We start from the raw sequence: 16,963 nt of genomic DNA on the forward strand, positions 1-16,963 counted from the left end.
GCAGGGACTCTTATACCTCTCCCAGGAGGCGGAGCCCGACTGGGATGTGCCACAACACTACAGTACAAAGGTGTAACAACCCCACCCTAACCCCAACAGCAACAATAGCACAACCCAACAGTAACATATGTACATCCTTGTAGTACTGGCCAGCCCCTGGCTCAGTACTATCCAGTGGGAACCAACGATGGTTCACCACATTCACCCCTCCTTTGAGAACAAAGGCCGGCGGGGTACAAAGAACAGAATAAAGTGTCAGCAGTCTATAAGTTCAGACGGTCAGGGGGACCGCACCGTCGTTGTGACCTCCTCAATACCGGCGGTGACACCGGAGTAGGCACTTGCGGTGGCGTTCTCCCCAAGGCGGCGTCCAGCTGTTCTTCCACGGACTCACAGGCCGGTTGACCCTGAGGTGACGGTAGTCCATGGGATCCTGACACGCCCTGCAGTGGCGACCATCTTCTGTGCTCAGGCAAGCTGTACATTAGAGTAAAATGGTTAAGCAATGGTCCCGATGCTGCCCGCAAGAGATAAAGGGATTCGTCACTGGGGGTATGGGAGCGACAGGAGTTGCTACGTCCCCTGCTGGCGCCAGGTCTCGGATCGAGACCGTATCCTCTCGCCCGTCAGGGTATGCCACATAGGCATACTGAGGGTTGGCGTGGAGGAGATGGACCTGTTCGACCAACGGGTCGGACTTGTGGGCCCTTACATGTCACCGCAGGAGGACAGGTCCTGAGTACGTCGACCAAGACGGTAATGAGGTCCCAGAGGAAGACTTACGAGGGAATGAGAACATCCTCTCGTGGGGAGTAGCATTGGTTGCCGTACACTGGAGGGAGCGAATAGAATGGAGCGCATCAGGGAGCACCTCTTGCCAACGGGAGACTGGAAGACCTTTTGACTTCAACGCCAGTAAGACAGCCTTCCAGACTGTAGCATTCTCCACCTGTCCGTTACCCCTAGGGTTGTAGTTCGTCGTCCTACTAGAGGCAATCCCGTATGAGAGCAGGAATTGCCTCAAGTCATCGCTCATGAACGACGAGCCCCTGTCGCTATGGATGTAGCTGGGGTACCCGAACAGGGTAAAGAGATCACGGAATGCCAAGATAACCGTGGCAGCGGATGTATCAGAGCAGGGAACAACAAAAGGGAACCGAGAGTACTCGTCAATGATATTGAGGAAGTACACATTCCGATCTGTTGAGGGAAGGGGGCCCTTAAAATCGACACTCAGTCTCTCGAAGGGACGAGTGGCCTTGACTAAATGTGCCCGGTCAGGTCGGTAAAAGTGCGGTTTGCATTCCGCGCAAACCCGACAGCTCCTTGTTACTGACCTGACGTCCTCCACCGAGTAAGGCAGGTTGCGGGCTTTTATAAAGTGGTAGAGCCGAGTGACCCCAGGATGGCACAGGTCATTATGGAGGGCCTGCATACGGTCCTCCTGTATACTAGCGCATGTTCCACGCGAGAGGGCGTCCGAGGGCTTATTGAGTTTCCCTGGACGGTACATGATGTCGTAGTTATAGGTGGAGAGTTCAATTCTCCACCGCAAGATCTTGTCATTCTTGATCTTGCCCCTCTGCGTGTTGTTAAACATGAACGCCACGGACCGCTGGTCCGTGATCAGGGTGAACCGTTTTCCCGCCAAGTAATGGCGCCAGTGCCTGACGGCCTCCACAATGGCCTGGGCCTCCTTTTCCACCGCTGAATGCCGAATTTCGGGGCCTTGGAGGGTGCGGGAAAAAAATGCGACGGGCCTGCCCGCCTGGTTAAGTGTGGCGGCCAGGGCGAAATCAGATGCATCGCTCTCCACCTGAAAGGGGATGGACTCGTCTACAGCGTGCATCCTATCTTTCGCGATGTCGGCTTTCAATTTATCGAAGGCCAATCGGGCCTCTGGCGTTAGGGGAAAAGTCGTGGACTTAATGAGCGGACAGGCTTTGTCCGCGTAGTTGGGAACGCACTGCGCATAATAAGAGAAGAAGCCTCAGCATCTTCTCAGTGCTTTTGCACTAGCAGGCAAGGGAAGTTCAGAAAGGGGGCGCATACGGTCTGGATCAGGGCCAATGACCCCGTTTTCCACCACGTATCCTAGGATGGCTAAACGGCGCGTACGAAACACACACTTCTCCCTGTTGTAGGTCAAGTTCAGGCGAGATGCAGTGCGTAGGAAGTTCAGGAGATTCGTGTCGTGGTCCTGGTGGTCATGGCCGCAGATGGTGACATTATCCAGGTACGGGAAGGTAGCCCGCAGCCCGTTCTGGTCCACCATTCGGTCCATAGCACGCTGAAAGACCGAGACCCCATTGGTGACACCAAAGGGAACCCTGCGAAAGTGATACAAGTGACCATCTGCCTCAAAAGCCGTGTATTGTCGGTCCTCTGGGCGAATGGGGAGTTGGTGGTAGGCAGACTTGAGGTCTATGGTGGAAAACACCCGGTACTGCGCAATCTGATTGACCATATCAGATATGCGCGGGAGAGGATACGCATCCAACTGCGTATATCGGTTAATGGTCTGACTGTAGTCAATGACCATCCGGGGTTTGTTCCCGCTCTTGACCACCACGACCTGCGCTCTCCACGGACTAGCACTGGGTTGTATGATCCTTTCTTTGAGGAGCCGCTGAACCTCAGATCTAATGAAGATCCGATCCTCAGCGCTGTAATGCCTACTTTTAGTCGCGATGGGCTTGCAGCCTGGCACAAGATTCTGGAACAAGGAGGGTGTGGTGATCTTCAGCGTCGAGAGGCTGCAGGCGGGGCGCGTTGGGCAATTTGGAGGCTGCTGCTGTTTTCCCACTGCCAGTGAAGGGAGTGGCCCACCGTACTGTAGGATTACACTCCTCAAGTGGACCATGAAGTTTAGTCCGAGAAGTATTGGCGCGCAAAGATACGGCAACACGAGGAGCTTGAAACGCTCATAAACTGTGCCTTGCACCTTCAAAGTTACCACGCAACTCCCTAGCACGGCAACAGACCGGGACCTTGATGCCATAGAGATTGTCTGTTTGGCAGGTTGAATCTGGAGTCCACACCCCTTCACAGTGTCTGGGTGGATAAAGCTCTCAGTGCTCCCACTGTCAAACAGACAATAAATCACGTGGTCATTTACCTGGATATGCATCATAGATTTGTCAAGTCTATGAGGCTTGGCCTGGTCCAGGATGATCGACGCCACCGTTGTTTCATGAGCGCCACTGCAGGCAGCTGAAATCGATGAGGAGGACCCCTGCTGGTCGTTCGTGGTCAGTGTCGACCAACATGGCCGCTCCCATGAGTCGCACGTGGGTGAGGGCGCCAAATTCAGCGACCCCTGGTGGTCACACTCCGTCGACCGTAATGGCGTCGTCCTGGCCTCGCACGTGGACGAACCCCGCGATGACTTCGACAACGAAGACCCGAGCTCTGAAGAATCGCAGGCCGCACTGCCGTTCCTGGGTTTAGATCGGCACACTTTCGAATAGTGCCCTTTTTTACCGCATGCGGTGCACAACACAGCTTTAGCGGGACACCGTTGCCGGGTATGCTTCGCTCCCCCACAGAAATAGCACCACGGGCCGCCCGGGGCTGCTGCCGTCGTCTGGCCCGAGTGTGAGCATGCCATTACGCAGCATTTCGAACCCGAGGGACGAGGAGGGATTGGCGACTGCTCCTGCCATGTTGTCTCCACATGGTCCTCCGGATATAATACTAAGCTTTTGGAGGCCGTCTCGAGCATCTCTGCTAGCTCGATGGCCTGGGTAAGATCAAGGTTACCCTTCTCCAACAGTTTAAGTCGAATGTACGACGATCCGACCCCCGCCACAAACGCATCTCGGGCGGGGTCGTTCATGCTCTGCTCAGCCGACACGGCTTTGCAGTTACAGCCCCTGGCTAGCTGTAGGAGCTCGTTCGCATATTCCTCCATCGTTTCGCCAGACTGCCGTCGTCGAGTGGCTAGGAGGTAACGAGCGTGTATTTCATTGGGTGGTTTGATATAGCGCTTCTTCAGAAGCTCAAGGGCCTTAGTATAATCGGTGGCCGCATGGATCGCGAGGTAGACAGTGTCGCTTACCCTCGCATGGTGGACCCGGCGTCTGTCATCATCGGTGGTGACCGCTGCGGAGGCTGCCAGGTAGTCTTCGAAACACTTCAGCCAGTGGTTGAAGGTGTTAGAAGCGCCCACCGCACGTGGATCTAGTGTAAGGCGTTCCGGCTTCAGAATTTGCTCCATACTCTCTCTTTTGTTTTTCTTCTTCGACGAGAGTTTAATGACAGTAAATAAAATTGATGCGCTACTCAAACACGAGGCCTGAAGCTCGGTAAATGAAAGGCTTTTATTTACTGTAACGAAGCGACCAGAACTTATATACACTATCCCAGACTGAAGGGGTCCCGGCCAGAGCAGGGACTCTTATACCTCTCCCAGGAGGCGGAGCCCGACTGGGATGTGCCACAACACTACAGTACAAAGGTGTAACAACCCCACCCTAACCCCAACAGCAACAATAGCACAACCTAACAGTAACATATGTACATCCTTGTAGTACTGGCCAGCCCCTGGCTCAGTACTATCCAGTGGGAACCAACGATGGTTCACCACAGTAAATAAACACCTGTGTCACCAGTGTCCAATCATAATGTCTTTATATACTCTACCGTTATGCCTGGGTGCAGCCTCAACATCCGCAGCAGAGGTGGTGGTAGCCTTGTTATATGCAATGCCTTCTGGAGGGTTACTTTGGTTCTCCCGCTGTGGTCGGTCCACCCTCCTCAGCCTGAGCAACTGGTGCTGATGGGTCACAGGCAGAGGGTTTGGGAAAGGCTGGACACCCTTGGAGTCTCTTGTGTGGATAACTCTGGGGTGTCCAACAGATGCTCCTCTACCCTTAGGGATCACAGGAGCCCTACCTGACTCCCTGAGGAGAAGATGTACTTGGAGGGAGGTCAAGGTGTCCCGTTCCCCTCTCACCTAGCGAATGATGGATCCCATCATTATGCCTAAAGTGATGCACTGCAGGTCCTTGCACAAATCTGGCAGAAACTACTGGACCGTGACATCCAAAATGGCCATCGCCCTCCCCATGGAGACCTTGATGTGCTCACATGCTGCAGACACAATATCAGAGAGAATGTGGATGAATTCCTCCACCTTTTGTTCTAGTCTGGTGACTGCCTCTGACAATGCTGCCTGATGTACCCCTGTCTGTTTTTGCATCTCCAGCACGTGTGAAATGTCCGACTGCAGAGGCTGATCATCTGACTCAGACTCAGCGGGGGAAAGTTCTCCAGCAGTCCCCTGAGTACCAGAGACCTGGGCTGTCACTGCCTCTGACTGCTGGGGGAACACATCCACGAAGTGTTCTCCAGAGAGTGAATCCCAGCCTAATCTAGATCTAGTACCCATCAAGGTGTGTGTCTCTGTGCTGGTGGAGGGTGCAGGTGAACGCAGTGACATCCCCACATCGAGCGGGTCCTCAGTATCACCATCCAAGCTATCTTTGGAGCTGGGGCTGAGGGGCTGGCTGGAGGTTTGACTCAGCCTGCTTCAGCTGGTGCATGGAAGAGAGAGAAGATAGAATCCATTCCTGAGTAGGCAGAGTCCAACATTACATTTAACTCACTGTGAAGGTCATGATGTGTTTGCCTAATGGAGGGTTCATGTGCACTGCTTTACTGGGGGAGACCGATCCCACCTTCAGTACAGAAGCAATCCCTGAGCTCCCTGTAAGATCCACTCCTTCCTCCTTGAAGGGATTCAGCTCCTGTATCTCGGGGTTTCTTCCTCCGGTCAGAGATCTCTCCCTCTCTTTGTGGCGAAGCGAAGCTTTGCCTGCGTGAAGACAGATTGAATAGAACGTGATCAGAATGGATAGAAGAAAAGTTGGGAAGAATATCTGTGTGCTGTGACCTCTCCAGTAAGGACAGAAGATGTTGAGTGTGCAGGATGGTACATAGTGATGATATTGGAGTTTATGTGAGGAATGCAGTGCCAATGTCCCTTCTGCTAACAGTGTGTGAGATCCCTGTGCTCTTTAACCCTTAAAAGTGCCTTGTACCCATATGAGAGTACAGGTCTACAGTGGGTAGAAGATAATAATTACTTATTTATTGTTCATCTATTTATCATCTCCTTATCCTCTGTCTGCACTGCACATTCTTTCTACTCCGTGTGCCACGTGTCCAGACCTCCCTGGCAACCTCCTCCCAGGCTGGTATGGTCAGCTTGTTTTCATTTTTACTGCCATTCCTGGGGAAGAGGATGTTCATGGATGGCCTGCAGGACAGTCACCAATCTGTGGCTGAACTGTGGTGCACAGGGCTTGCTTCTCCTGGTGGACATGTCATTAGTTGAGAGCACACAGAGGGAGTACAGAGAGTGAGTGCATGTTTTGCCACTGCTTAAATATGGTATCAGGAACTTTTATCCCAGGAGGTAACAGTGGGCAGATGAATCAGAGCCCTCCCCCCCGCCAAGTGCTTCAGCGAGCAACTCACTGATGCATAATTAATGAGCTTTCGAGTTGAAGATCAGGCATGAGAACCCACCTTGCCAATCAATGGGAAACATGCCATCACACTTAGCCCGAAAAAATTGAAAGTTCGGCCCTCAAAATGAAAATTCAGCTGTTACGTTAAACTTGTATAGAACCTTGGTTATACTACTTTTGAAGTACATGAAATGTTATGGTCACCTTGTTACGAAAATGATATGAATGGCTGAAGAAAGTACAAAATAATTTACTAAACTCAAACCAGAACTGAGGTTATACCAAAAGATTAAACAGAGTGGGACTCCCTTCTCCAGAAAAGGGAAGACCTGATCGAGGTCAGTAAGATTATAAAATGCTTTGATAGGGTGGACATGGTGAAGACCCTTCCACTGGTGGAAGAGACCAGAACCAAAGGCTATAAGTATGAGATGGTCACTAGGGATTCAATAGGGAATCCAGGAAACATTCTGTATTGGAGAGTGGTTAGAATTTGGAACTTGCTTCCAAAACTGGTTGTTGAGTTCACTAGCATGGATGCATTTGAAAGGAAACTGGTCAAACATATTAGAAAGAGCAGAATAGAAGAATATGTTGATGAAGAATGAGGGGGAAGGCTCATGCGGAGCATAAACACTGATTTAAATGGCCTGTTTCTCTATTGTAATTTCAATGTAATATGGTCAATTATTCCAACCGCTGTAAATATATGCAATTTACGTGTTTCACTTTTTAAAAAGTTTAACAAGCTGTAATTAATCTTAATAGCATAGTGTATCTAACAGAAGTTTGTAATATTTACATTTATGAATGAACACACATGACCACACTGTCATCTTGACTGCATCAGTTGTCAGTAATGCAATTCTGTTTATCCATCTTATAAATACAACAAACAATAGCATCGTCAACTATTAACCAAAGCGACAATACTTTGGAACAGTCTGCAGAATTGTTTATAACCAGACTTGGATATGACAGCAGTGCTTAAGAACCTGATGGCAAGATTATTTCCAGCCTGCTTTCATTTAGCCATCATTCCCATTTGCAATATTATGTATAATTTACCCTATTTTACGCAAGGGTGAAAATTCTTTTGTTACAATCACCATAGAGACCAATGGCTAACTGAAAGGAATTGGACAACATGATTTCTAGTTTTAAGACTTTTACTGTAACAAAGAAATTAATTGCAACATTGACTAAACAATTTTGTAGGCAACTTATACTCGAAACTCCAGAAAAAATTCCAATGTTAATGCAACTCACATGTATAACTGTACGCTGCTAACAAAAGAGCCCATTTCTGCACCCTTGCAGAGGCAATGGGTGGCACAGGCTTATCTTCTCTGAATAGATCTAAAAATGGCTTGTGGTCTGAAACTATTGTAAAGTGCTGTACATAAATACACTGGTTGAACTTTTCAACTGCATTGATGACTGCCAAGCTTTCCTTTTCCATCTGGGAGTATTTCTTTTCTGCATTTGACAACATTCTAGAAGCAAACGCAATGCGTCTTTCTGCTTCTTCAGGCAACCAGGGGGAGAAAACAGTTCCCGCTCCTTACAGTGAAGCATCGCAGTTTACGACCAAGAATTTGGTTGGTTCGAAGTGTACCAACAAGGCCAATGACTGCAGAGCCTGCTTAATGTTTATGAAGACTTTTTTTTTTCTTCTTTCTATCTCCGAAGTTGATGATTTTTTAACAGAGAAAAAGGAAGCATTTGTCAAAGCTAGGAGGCTGGGAACACACGAAGCAAGTGTGGAACACAAGGAAAGTAGAAAGAAACTTAAGCAAGGAGTAAGAAGGGCTAAAACGGGTAATAAAAAAGCATTGACCAGCAGGATTAAGGAAAATCCCAAAGCTTTTTATACATATATAAAGAGCAAGAGGGGAGTCAGGGAGAGGGTTGGCCCACTCAAGGACAAGGGAGGGAATCTATGCGTGGAGCCAGAGGTAAACCTAAATAGGTGACTGCCTGTGCTTGAAATGTACATTTCTCTACTTCATTCTAATACTTTTTCTTTAAACCATCTCAATATTTCTTCCAAATTTGATTTGTATTCTTCAGGTGAGGTATCAGTGATCAGTATGTCATCAAAATAAACCACTACATTGGGGATGCTTTGCAATACACTCTACATTGTACATTACATACTGGTACATCCCTTGTGCGTGTTGATTGTTTCCAGCTTTTGTGAGTCCAACTCCAGCTGCAGTTAGGTATGGCTTTGGACAAGGTATTAAATGAGTACTTTGCATCAGTATTCACCAAAGAGAAGGACTTGGTGGATGATGACTCTGGGAAAAGATGTGTAGATAGTTTGAGTCATGTTGAGATCAAAAAGGAGGAGGTATTGGGGTTCTTGAGAAACACTGAGGTAGACAAGTCCCCAGGGCCTGGTGGGATATACCCCAGAATACTAAGTGAGGCCAGGGAGGAAATTGCTGGGGTCTTGAGAGAAATCTTTGTATCTTCACTGGCTGCAGGGGAGGTCCCAGTGGATTGGAGAATAGCCAATGTTGTTCCTTTGTTTAAGAAGGGTAGCAAGAATTATCCAGGTAATTACAGGCCGGTGAGCCTTACATCAGTGGTAGGGAAATTATTGGAGAGGATTCTTCGAGACAGGATTTATTCCCACTTGGAAATAAGTGGATGTATTAGTGAGAGGCAACATGGTTTTGTGAAGGGGAGGTCGTATCTCACGAACTTGATCGAGTTTTTCGAGGAAGTGATGAAGGTGATTGATGAGGGTAGGGCAGTGGATGTTGTCTACATGGACTTCAGTAAGGCCTTTGACAAGGTCCCTCATGGCAGACTGGTGCAGAAGGTGAAGTCGCATGGAATCAGAGGTGAACTGGCAAGGTGGATACAAAACTGGCTTGGTCAAAGAAGACAGAGAGTAGCAGTGGGAGGGTGCGTTTCTGAATGGAGGACTGTGACAAGTGGTGTTTCTCAGGGATCAGTGCTGGGACAATTTTCTTTTTTCTTTGTTCTTAGTTGGTGGAATAGGGCTAAGGTGGTGGATACATTTTTAAGAAATCTATCATAATAGTTCACCATGCCCAGAAATTATTTCAGCTGATACATCTTTTGGCTGTGGGACCTCCTTGGTGGCTTTTACTTTCTCTTCCAAAGGATGTAACTCTTCTGTGTCATTTGGTATATTTTGAACCTTCGGCAATTTTGCATAGTGATCTTCAATTCTCGGAGTGGGGTATCTGTCTATCTGAGTTCCTCTACTGACAGTTAATTTGTAATCCCTGCAAGTTTTGACGGCACAGTGGTCCAGTGGTTAGCACTGCTGCCTCGCAGCTCCAGAGACTTGGGTTCAATTCCGGTCTTGGGTTACTGTCTGTGTAGAGTTTTCATATTTTCCCCGTGTCTGCGTGGGTTTCCTCCGGGTAATCCAGTTTCCTCCCACACTCCAAAGATGTGTGGGTTGGGTTGATTGGCCATGATAAATTGACCTTTAGTGTCAGGGGGATTAGTGGGTTAAATATGTCAGGTTACGGGGATAGGGTTTGTGTGGAATTGTTGTCGGTGTAGGCTCGGTAGGTCTCCTTCTGCACTGTAAGGATTCTGTGAAGTCCTTACTGTACAATCTGATTTAAGAATGGGGACTATGCATCCCATTGGTAGAATTGTACAGGCTTTAAGATACCTAAATCTTCCAGCTTTCTGAGCTCTATTTCAACTTTCTGATGAAAGACATGAGGCACTGGGTGGGCCCAAAAAAATATAGCCGATGTATTCGGATTTAGTTAGATTTTAGCTTTAGCCCCCCACATACATTTTGGAAGACCTCGGAATATTTACACAGCAGCTCGTGAAAACCCCCATCCCGCAACTTTAATGTTTCCAGCCAGTTTAGTCATATTTATCCAATCATGGCCCATTAGACAAGGTCTGTGACCTTTAATTATCAAGACCTGTAGCTTCGTCGTTTGATTCTGATATGCCACTGTGACTGTAGCTGCCCCTTAAGTCTGCAGTGTCTCCCCAGTGTACAAAACAGCTTCTGACTTGTTCAATCTTAATGGTTGAAGCTCTTTTTGAAGATAATTAAATGCCTGCTCCCCTATGACTGTAGCCACAGCCCCTGCATCAACTTCCATTTTGAGTGTTTTGCCATTTATCAGCTAGGTTAGCTGTTTTGCAGTCAGTTTACACAGGTGGACCTGGTTTAGGGTGAACGACTCAGGTCCCTTGTTGGGCTCCTCATCCAAGTTCTTTAAGGGAGTTAAACTAATAGTCGTGATCCTTTTTTTGTACAGACCGTACTGGTTATTTTTCTTTGCACCACATTTTTAAGCGAGCTTTTCTATTGCACCTGAAACACACAAATTTCTTGCATTGGCAAACTTCTTGGGAGTGTTCTCCCGCACATTGAAAACAGGCTTCTGCCCTCGCTGTTGCACTTTCTCTCACAGGCTCTGCCATGCCCACTCCTGGGTGTTATTCACAACAGCCTTTCCCCACCACTCACGATTTAGAATCATAGAAATCATAGAAACCCTACAGTACAGAAAGAGGCCATTCGGCCCATCGGGTCTGCACCGACCACAATCCCACCCAGGCCCTATCACCATATCCCTACATATTTACCCGCTAATCCCTCTAACCTACGCATCTCAGGACACTAAGGGGCAATTTTAGCATGGCCAATCAACCTAACCCGCACATCTTTGGACTGTGGGAGAAAACCGGAGCACCCGGAGGAAACCCACGCAGACACGAGGAGAATGTGCAAACTCCACACAGACAGTGACCCAAGCCGGGAATCGAACCCAGGTCCCTGGAGCTGTGAAGCAGCAGTGCTAACCACTGTGCTACCGTGCCGCCCGATTTACCTTGTTTGGCTTGCCTTGCAATGTGTTTATGCCCTGCTCCGTGCATTCAGTCACCCGGGCCAGCTCCACTACTTTTTCTAAAGAGATTTTGGTCTCAGCCAATAACTTCTTTTGTATTATTGGGCCGTTTATCCTACAGACCATCCTGTCCCTTAGCATTTCTCCAAAACGGGGCCGAATTCGCAGTGTTCCACCAGCCCTCCAAATCTGGCCTGAGAGTCTAAGACTGTCTCCCTTGCCTCTCGAATTGCCGAATGAAATTTGCATCTCAGCATAATGGCTAAGGGACGGGGGTTAAAATTATTTTGGACCAATTCCATAATCTGGTCAAGTTGTCTGGAGCATCTGGCGATGTTATAGTTCTCAGTAAACTGTAAGTCTGTGGGCCACAGTCTGTAAGCAAAATAACCTTTTGCTTCTCTTCAACTGTTCTTTTATTCACTACAAAGAAGTAACGCAGCCTTTCAAGGCACTGCTCCCAGCTGCTCACTTCGGGGTGAAATGGCTCGATCTTTCCAATCAAAGGCATTATACTAAGTGAATGTACCTCACTTCTTCATATCCTTGGCACTCAAGTCTCCTTCCCCTCTAGCTACATGCTGCAGTTTATGACAATTTTGAAAGTTTTTCCTTGTTGTCAATATAATAAATTGAGAGTGACTCGATGTGGCTTGAATTAACAAAGGCTTCATTTCCAACAATAAATAATTATATATGCAAAAGGTCAGACTGAAGTAACTACACAACTGAACAAATCTCCTCCCTGGCTCTAACTGTGGGACTTCTTCCACCCTGGGTACATGCCCACACTCCTGATAAGCTCAGCTTCCCGCCTTTAAAGTCCATAGGGTCCGGGCGTGCTTTCCACTTCTTAAATGACAGCGACAAATAAGATTCTGCTGATATGAAACCCAGAGAATATGTAACTCCTAACATTGCTGCGTGGCCCTTGGATAATGCCCCCTTAAAGGGCCATGCTACCACAGTTTCCTGGGACTCATTCATTGCTATTTTGGAGACAGTTGCAATGAGATAACAGAAGTGACCTTAGGTGCTGTGTCCTCTAATTTCCTTCAATTTTATTGTGAGTATTTTTTCTTCAATCTGAACTATTCTCTGACAGCCCAGCTGGGAATTGGAACATGTCACATTAGATATTGTAATGATTTACCTTAACTGTCCTATGATTCATTGAGTTGATACTGCAAACGTTTTGTGACACTGTAGTGTCTTTATAATAAATTAAGATATTAACATCCTGGGATGCTTGGGAAATCATGATGTGTGCTCCGAAAGCTTATGGTATTTGCTACCAAATAAACCTGTTGGACTTTAACCTGGTGTTGTGAGACTTCTTACTATGCTTGGGAAATGCAGCAACGTTCGGAGTTACATATTCTCTGGGTTTCATATCAGCAGAATCTTATTTGTTCCTATCATTTAAGAAGTGGAAAATACTGACGTGACTGCTACAACACAAAAGCAAAACTAGTAGCTGCCAAAACAAATGTAGCTGCTAAAAGGCTGCTGGAGCTTGTAAATTGATTCTAGCACAATCAACTTGGCAATCAATGTGATATTTTGGTCGCAAAAAGCTTTATAAGTGTGTACCAATCAATCCATTCTTAATAGGACAACAAGGCTACAAGGTTGCTGCCCAGAGCTATATACTTCCCTTTGTTTCGGATTTGACAATACACTTGAGCATGGTAACATATTAGCCATTTCTCCTTTGCCTTAGAATTTTGTAAAATTGGCATAAATTCATCATATTTCAACAACAATTTGTATTCATATAATGCCTTTGATATGGAAAAATATTGCAAAGTGTTTCACAAATGTATGATCAAAAAATAATGCTGAGTTAAACGAGGAGATATTAGGAGGATTGATGAACGCCTGGTGAAAGATATAAAGCTGTAAAGGAAGGAGAGTAAAGTCGATAGGTGGAGGGATTGATAGAGCACGATTGAAATAGAGAATGCACAAGAGACGAGAGTCAAAGGAATGGAAAATTTAGAGAGTTGTTTGGAGGAGGTTAATGAGAGAAGGAGAAACAAGGCCATGAAGGAATTTATAAAGTTTATTTATTAGTCACAAGTAAGGCTTACACTAACACTGCAATGAAGTTACTGTGAAATTCCCCTAGTCACTACACTCTGGTGCCTGTTCAGGTAAATGCACCTAACCAGCACGTCTTTTGGACTGTGGGAGGAAACTGGAGCACCCGGAGGAAACCCACCCAGACGCAGGAGAACGTGCAAACTCCACACAGACAGTGACCCAAGCCAGGAATCGAACCCAGGTCCCTGGCACTGTGAGGCAGCAGTGCTAGGCACTGTGAGGCAGCAGTGCTAACCACTGTGCCATCGTGCCACCCTAGGCTTGAGGATGAGAATCTTTTGAGGCATGTGTGGACAACCAGTCAAGGTAACTCAAAAAGGAGGGGAGTAATAATTTTATGGGACTTGGGTGCAGGGTAGAATCTGGGTCTTTTTTTTTCTGATCGGAAATAGATGATTGGAGTGTTCACAGTAGAGAAATTGGAGTTGGCAATTGCATGGTTGAAAGTTTCAGCAGCAAATGAACTGAGGTATGGAAGGAAGCTTTCATGTTTACAAATGTCTGGTCTTTGGATGGAGAAGACAGGGGTCAGAATCTCAGCTTACGGTTGACTAGGATGCTGATGTTGCGAATAGTGTGGTTCAACTTGAGACAATGGTAGTGGAGTGGAAATGTCATGGATTAAGAGTTAATGCAGGGACCAAAAATGATAGTTTCAGTTTTCCTAATGTTTAACTGCAGGAACCTATAGCCCATCGCAAGCTGGATATTGGAGAAATAAAGAGAAATGTAGGAATGGGAATGGGCCATTCAACTCCTTGACTCCGTTCCATCATTCAGTTAAATAATGGCTGAGCTGTATCTCAACTCCCTCTTCCTGCTTTTGCTTCTGAATCTATCAGACCCTTATCTAACCCCAGAAGGGAAAATCAGTTTAACCAAAATGATTAAAAGAGTTTCCTGCCTGTATTTGGGATTTCAATCTTTCAACAGAGAGCCTGTAGAAGGGTTGAGGGAGTTGGTGCAGGTGTTGACAGCATGTGCATAAAAACTGAACCCATGACGCATAGTTCAAACAGAAGTGGCATCGAGCAAAAATTTGCAAAGCAAAAATAATAGTTTATTTTGTCTGAATAGGGTTGCAAGTTGCCTTACAACAGGCCACAAAAAAGTTGTTTAAACAATGCTGCATATGCACAGTGTTGCTATTGCCGAAGCTTCACTGTGGGTTCGTGTGATGAGCAGCAGCATTTCATCAAGGAAGAATGATGATGGCATGCGGAAACCACAACCAGCAGACTCATTCCTACAGGCAGGGAGACAGTTATTAGGTCAGTTATCCAGTTCTCCCAGTGAGGACTGTAATTTTACACCACTTTCTGCTGGACATAGCTACAATGTTGGAACTGCTATTTGCTTTGCCTGTATTTTTGTGGCAGGGAGCAGCATATGATCGGTTGTATTTTTGGCCGACTGATACTTTAAGGAGAACTTTAATCTGACACCCTTCCCCCCCACACTGCTATCGTAAACCAGGTTGAGGTGGGGAGTGCACTTGATGTGTGGCAGTTAAAATGGAGCAGGTTATTTACCCACTTTGCAGCAGGAAACCTTCCCAAAGCTGATGGGGTCTTTCTTTTAGTGGGCAGTTCAGTCTTCAATTATGTCATCCCAACCAGTCTGCAATATTAACTCAAGCCAGGTCAAAGCTGGCAGGAAAAATAACTCCCACCCACCTGATGAAGAGACAGCCTGTTCCGAAAGCTAGTGGCTTTTGCTACCAAATAAACCTGTTGGACTTTAACCTGGACTTCTTACCAGGAGAAATAAACACAGAACGGCTGCAAATTGGAACCCAGTCATTTGATCCTGGTTCCCCCATGCCAACACTATAGTTAAGAAAGCCCACCAACGCCTCTACTTTCTCAGAAGACTAAGGAAATTTGTCAGCTATGACTCTCACCACCTTTTACAGATGCACCATAGAAAGCATTCTTTCTGGTTGTATCACAGCTTGGTATGGCTCCTGCTCTGTCCAAGGCCACAAGAAACTACAAAAGGTCATGAATGTAGCCCAATCCATCATGCAAACCAGCCTCCCATCATTGACTTTGTCTACATTTTCCGCTGCCTCAGAAAAACAGCCAGCATAATTAAGGACCCCATGCATCCCGGACATTCTCTCTTCCACCTTCTTCCGTCGGGAAAAAGATACAAAAGTCTGAGGTCACGTATCAACCAATTCAAGAACAGCTTCTTCCCTGCTGTCATCAGACTTTTGAATGGACCTGCCCTGCATTAAGTTGATCTTTTGCTACACCCTAGCTATGACTGTAACACCACATTCTGCACTCTCATGTCTCCTCCCTATGAACGGTATACTTTCTCTATATAGCGTGCAAGAAACAATACTTTTCACTGTATGCTAATACATGTGACAATAATAAATCAAATCAAATGAGGTAGTGAAATTATTTGAGAGAGATATTTTCACTGTGTCCAGTGTGTGCACTACAAAGATGCCATTGGTGTTGCCACAAGCTTCATAATAGATAATTTTCATTCTAGTCAATTTCTTTCATCTTCCAGTCACACACATGCAGCTTCCTTTCAATATGGACAAAATTACCTCGGTCATGGTAGACATCTTCTCTTTACCTGTTGGCCCCTTGGCAACCCTGGCTGCTGTTTCTCCTTCATTACCAGTGTTCCATGCTTCATCTGCCACATCATTGTCTATTTTTTGAAATTTATTTCTGGTGCTTGGTTCAGATGTCAGTGGTGAGAGTTGATTCCGTCGTGTGCGAAGCACTTGTGTGATTTGAACAGCAGTGTGTATTACTTGCACTGTGAGGACAGAAAATGTCATATTATTACTCTAAACAGAATAGATAAAGAAACTGCTCTCACTGGCTGAAAGATTGAGAACCAGGGGATATAGATTTAAAGTACTGAACCAAAGAACCAAAGGCAACATAGGGAAAAATGTTTTTGCACAGCAAATGGTTATAATCTGGAATGTACTACCTAAAAGGTTGGTGGAGGCAGATTCAATTATGTTTTTCAAAAGCAAATTGGATAAGCAGTTGAAGCAAATTAATTTGCAGGGCTACAAGGAAACGCTGTGTTTAAATGTGACTTCATACTGTGTGCTTGTTTTTGAAAAGTAGGAGCATTATTCTCTTTTAAATAGACACCTTTTAGTTAACTTGTCACTTTGCCTCAGTTCAGATAATATCATCCTCATTCTCCGGTTTCCTCCCACAGTCCAAAGATGTGCGGGTTAGGTTGATTGGCCAGGTTAAAAATTGTCCCTTAGAGTCCTGGGATGCGTAGGTTAGAGGGATTAGCGGGTAAAATATGTGGGGGTAGGGCCTGGGTGGGATTGTGGTCGGTGCAGACTCGATGGGCCGAATGGCCTCCTTCTGCACTATAGGGTTTCTATGTTTCTATGTTTCTCTCTCTTGACCGTACGGATATAACAGGCCACAGTCTGATAACAGGCCACTGACTGTCTTTGTTTCAGTTTTGAAGGATTCCCTTGTAGAAAAAATGTTCTCTATGTTC

General features: G+C 46.4%; 1 protein-coding gene across 1 annotated transcript in view; it reads right to left on the reverse strand.

Annotated features, from left to right (window-relative positions):
- The window catches only part of xirp2b (xin actin binding repeat containing 2b), a 201,238-nt gene that overhangs the window by 167,505 nt on the left and 16,770 nt on the right, over window positions 1-16,963 (reverse strand). Inside the window, exon 3 of the mRNA XM_078228210.1 lies at window positions 16,026-16,243. The gene's annotated coding sequence lies outside the window, so the exon portion shown is untranslated. The remainder of the gene's footprint in view (window positions 1-16,025; window positions 16,244-16,963) is intronic.

The sequence above is a fragment of the Mustelus asterias genome, chromosome 14 (genome assembly GCF_964213995.1).
Source record: "Mustelus asterias chromosome 14, sMusAst1.hap1.1, whole genome shotgun sequence".
Taxonomy (NCBI): Eukaryota; Metazoa; Chordata; class Chondrichthyes; order Carcharhiniformes; family Triakidae; genus Mustelus; species Mustelus asterias.